The sequence below is a fragment of the Egretta garzetta genome, unplaced genomic scaffold (assembly GCF_000687185.1).
Source record: "Egretta garzetta isolate BGI_Z169 unplaced genomic scaffold, ASM68718v1 scaffold313, whole genome shotgun sequence".
In the NCBI taxonomy this organism is placed as follows: Eukaryota; Metazoa; Chordata; class Aves; order Pelecaniformes; family Ardeidae; genus Egretta; species Egretta garzetta.
In genome coordinates, this window is record NW_009259063.1 from 3,068,161 (window position 1) to 3,073,681 (window position 5,521).

The following is a 5,521-nucleotide window of genomic DNA, read 5'->3' on the forward strand; positions in this document are numbered from 1 at the left end:
CGGTGGCGTGAGGGAGGCTCCGAGGCGGGGACCCTGCGCGGACCCTGCGCGGCCGGGCGTGCCGGCACTCACGGGTGGGAAGAGAGGGGTCGCCGCTGAGTTGCTGCGTTTGTCCTCTTGCCGGTTCAACGGTGCCGCCTTCATGGCGGAAACCCCTCTCCTGAGGCGGGGCCGAGCACGGGGGTGGCAGAAGCTGCTCCTCTGGGCGGCAGAGCTCGGGCTGGGCGACGGGGTGAGAGGCCACCAGGCCCGGCCACAGCCGCAGCTGCGGGCTTGAGGGAGGCCCAAGGTGCCGGTGTCCTGTGTGGAGCTACCAAACCCTGCACAGTGCCAAATGGCGGCAAACATTCAATTCGCCCAGAGCGGAGAGTCAGGTGGAAAAAAACCCAGACTGCCTGGCTCTCCGGTTTCTTCAGGTGTTTCATCTGCCTCGGTGAAGCAGCATTACCTCCTTTGTCCGCAGCACTTCAGAAGCTCTCCAAAATTGAGGGGTGATACGCTTGTTTCCATAACCATAGCATATGTAAACTTTGTATTTCAAATAACATAGCGTCTCAGGACTGGAGTTAGGAAAAAAGATAGCCTGATAGTTAGGCTATGAAGTCAGAAAACAGCCAAAGTTGGTGTTTGGGCTTCAAATGTGGTGATAGTTTCAACTCAGATGGAGGACACCAAAGCTTCCATTCACCATTCACTGTGTGATAATGTGAACGCGTGGAAGTTAGCTTACAAAAATAATAATGTACAAAGAATCTAAATGGTGAATGCTATGAAAACCATAAATGATTAAACTTAATAAGGTGATACTGTAACGCCAACAATGCAATCAACAAAATCACGCGTGGTTGATAAATGACTGTGTCCTACAAGCGGTCCCTTGCTGTTCACAGGTGGTCTCTGAGGGATGAGGCACCTTATTCAAATCCATTTCACCCTGACTTAGTGCTCGGCGGTGTTCACATTTCATGCGTTCTACTTTGAGACCTGCGCACAGAAATAAAGCTTTTTGTGTCCCTACTTTCTAGAAGTGCAGCACCGTGGATGTAAAAGAGTAGTTGAAGAGTAAAGGCATGTTTTACCAACTGACGTTGGCTCACTGACTTCAGCTCACGTTACTCACTTTATCTCTGTTTCTCCATCTATAGGTAGAGACAATACACTGCTGTCCAAATAAAGACAGAGAACACTGGATTTTCAGCAAAAGCTCTTCATAGATGAGGAAAGAACAAGCAGGCCGGGAAGCTGTTAACTTCCTTTTGTTTGTCATCTTCTTGGGTTGCGTGTACATTCTTAAGTGCAACAAAAAAGTCAGTGAGTGGCTGACTAAAGCTAATCAAAGCAAAAAATAAAGATTTCTTAGGCAGTTTCTCCCCCAGCTCAGTATTGTTCTTCAGGTCCTTGGGACAGAGAGGACACGGTAAAAGGGAGTTAACTGCACAGCATTTATCAGCGTCAGTATTCTGCAAGGCTAGTATTACATAAAACATTCAGCTCTGGCAAAATTTAACCTTTTCCAGTTCAAATATAACCTTCTCCTGTGTGTAACATAACCTTTTCAGTTTGATAGCAAGACAAGAGAGAAAAAAATATGCCGAAAAGCAGTAGTAAAGGAAATCTGGAATAATGGCATATGAATTATCTTACTGCTCTCCAGTATCATTTTTAAGATTTGAGTATTTAGTCAGTTATTTACAACGATGAGAACTCTACTCAGACCAGATTTTTATGAAATGAATAAAAAGTGTACTTGAAATGAATACTAATTAAAGACATTCTTCATGAAAGTCCTTTGAAAAAAGGGCTAGAGCCTCAGAAAGGACATTTTGAAGCAGCTGTGGATTATGTTAAAAAACAGATTGCATTCGGTTTACAATACTGCTAAAAAGATGTAGTATAAACATTGTCTTGCAAAGTGGATCAATTTAACCATCTTTTAAAAATACTTGAAAGAGAGAATTTTAATACATAGACATATTATTTAAAGAAATTCTGTGTCAAGTGTTTATTAAAACTGTAGGTTATTAAAGTGGAAATAACTTTAAAAAATCATATAAACAGCTTAAGGGGGAAAATGAGTTATTTTCACATTCCAACAACATTTGAATTAGTAATACTGCAAGGAAATGTTTAAACTTTATTTTAAAATTATATCTTATTTGGAAATAAAGATAAGTGCATGTTTCTCTTGAGTTCCATAAGTCCTGTATCTCGATGCCATATCTAAATTTGAGAGCTAATTCAACTTTTGCTGATCTGTTGCTTTGTTTCACTGGTTTCTTGTTCGTCCTAGACACTTAAACACAGTAATAGAAATATGAGGTACCGCATCTGAAAGTAAAAAGAGAATCCTGGTGCCTAAAACCATTTTTTTTCCGGAATAACCAGTACACTCAGAGATGCCTAGCAATTTCCAAGAGGGAAGAAGGAACTTGTGTGACTACATTTGTGTAAAGTCCATTAAATTATTCTTTCTTTCTTCTCTCAGAGCAGTTAGTGTGTGCACTTAGTCCCCCCAGCTAATGTAGTTTACGTTAGCAGTGTGGAGAAATTGTGGCTGCAGATCTAACAAGGATACATTTGAGTAACCTTCCAAAAGTTTTTGAAGGATTGAAATTTATAAACACATAAACCAGCTGTATAAGTGAGCAAATCATAAAATTTTTTTAGTGGGCTGTGTTTTAGACTTCACTAATACGCTCACCTAGCAACAGGAATTAAGTCGTCTTTTTTAGCTAGGGAGCTGAAAAGAATTAACTTGAAAATGAATTGGGTATTTTGTGAGGCAATGTGAAAAATGTCCCCCTGGACCACTTCTTTTTGCACTGCTTACATCTTCGTGCTTGGCTGAGGGATAGATTTGTTATCCCTAGCAAACCTTAGTGGAAAGAGTTTGGCTGCACTGTGATAACTGAGACTGAGCTCTGAAGAATACGGGTAGTCTGTTGCATTCTTAAAACGTGCCAAATTAATCCCTTAAATAATACAACTAAAATGACACAGGGAAGAGTTTCAGTCCAGTATGTCTAAGAAAGTATCCTTTTATAACCCCATGGATTTATTTATTAGCAGTTCTGAGCTATTGGTTTTGCAAAGGTGGCACCCAACAATAGTAAAGATAGGTACTATTTTTAAGTAATTTCTTTACCCTCTGCCTTGCATTCAAATACGTGGGTGTTTTGAAAATAGGTGTATTGCTAAAGCTGTTGAACTAAGGAGTTTTGTCTCAAGCCATTCGTGTACATCCCTCTAAAGCTGCCTTTGCTTTCCATCCTCAGGCTGTTAATGCGGGAGCCACCTTTGGCGTGACATCTGATGAGAATCGTGCTAACTGCCCTTGTCAGGCTTGAAGTACAATGTACGCGTTCAACTCATGTCCTTGGTAGCTCAGCTGTATAGGTGTTGATCCAGTTTATACTGACACACAGCTGTTTGCCTGCTTGTCTACCCTGACGCTATGAACTCAGTTAGACAAGGGCCAGTATGGTGTTGAGAGCAGAGATACCTCAGTGTAAATACGAGATCTGTTTTGTGAAGTAGCTGAGCGATGACGCTACACAGCGTCATCGTGATAGACTAGGTGAATCCAGTGAGTAGCTGGATATTTCAACCTTTATTTTGGTGTCTGTTTTTATTATAGAGCTGTGCAGGGTAGATTAAAGTAACTTCATTTTCCACCAGTTTAAAAAGGACAGCTGGTGTATTTCATAATGAACCATCTGGCATTTCTTGGTAGATCCTCTGATTCCTAATTTTCTACTGAATTGTGACAGCATGAAAATCAAAATTATTGATTGTGTGGAATCAGTGTTTCCCCCTGGCACATTTTGTGCTCCTTCAGTTTCTGTCGAAGGATAGTCATAGGAGGGATAAGGACCTCTCAGACTGAGCTTTGCAAAGCTTGAAAGTAATCTATACCATTTGCCTTTTTTTCTGGTAATCATGCTGCTTGACATTTATTCTGGAAGACCGACCTTCCAGACGAGCACATCTGATCAGAATCTTACAGTAAGTAAGGCACTAACCGGTTTTAAGGTTCCATGAGGGAATTCCTGTGTTAGGTTCTTACTGTGTTTTACTCCCTTTCACTTATGGCTCTTTTTAAAACTTCCATGGCTAGGATTTTGAGACTTAAACTTCAAGTTTAATTTTTTTAACTTCCACTAGCTGAAATTTGAGATTAAAAAAATACAGACGCAGTAGAGGATTAACTAGTCAAATAGGAGACTAGACATTCAGTCTCAATTTATCTTAACATTCTCTAAATAAAGCATATCTTTGCTTTAACTAGGTAGTACATAACCATGTACCTACCACTAAATCTTCCACATTCCCCAATATATTGTATAGTTTGTATACATAGTTTTGAACCTGAGGACTGTATTTGCAGTTACTGTATGTTTTCAGAACTTGAATGTAAGTTTTTTGAGCTGCAGATCTAGGAAATGACTGCTGCTTACCTCTTTTTTTTTTTTTCCCCTTTTTGAGACAGTATTACTCTCAAGCAATGAAAGTACCTTTTACAGTTGATGAAACATAATTGTTTTCAGCCATGCTGACTGTATTGAGCAATGGACTGACTATAAAACTTCCCCTAACCAAAGGAGCGTACAACTGTTTTAAAACATGCTGACTTTCCTACTGAACATTTTCCCACTGGCATATCCAGGGTAATCTATGGGAAGAGTTTTGACATTATTGGTTCATGTGTGCAACAAATTGCTGTGTAGGAAAGGGGAGAGGAGACCAGAGATTCACCTACTTTTGCATTCCTCTGCTTACTTCCTCCTATGTAATTAATTACACTATTTGAAAACAACAGAAAATGATCTTCAGGTTAACAAGGCACATACTAGGTGCTGTAGTAAGGTTTTGAGGTAAAATTCATAGATGCTAAGGCACCCATTCAGCAGGGAGTTGCATCCAGCATAAACTCTTCAGTTAATACCGACATCACTTGCCTATCTTCATACTTTGACGAGCTGAGTGGCTGGGTCATACCCTCTAAGTGGCATCTCAGCTATTTGTATTCTGCATATGAGAAGGCAGGTTCATTTAAAGTCTAAATACTCCTTGCCTGTATGCTCTGCTGCTTAACCAGCATTTGGGAATGGATAATTTCTTTTTCATCTCTTCACCTAGATAAATATTTTTCTTATCAGCAAGAGGATTGTTGATGTGTTTGTGATGTCCCAGGTTCCATACTGTGTTAACTGGCAAGCTGGTAACAGCAGATGAGGAGAAGGCTGAGGTACTCAACACCTTTTTTGCCTCAGTCTTCACTGGCAACCTCTCTCCTCACCCCTCCCAAGTTGATGGATGGCATGAGGGGGACCGGGAGGACAAAACCCCTCCTGCTGTAGGAGAAGATCAGGTTCGTGACCACCTGAGGAACCTGAATGCACATAAGTCCATGGGACCTGATGAGATGCATCCCAGAGTCCTGAGGGAATTGGCCGATGTAGTTGCCAAGCCCCTCTCCATGATTTGAAAAGTCATGGCAGTCAGGTGAAGTCCCTGGTGA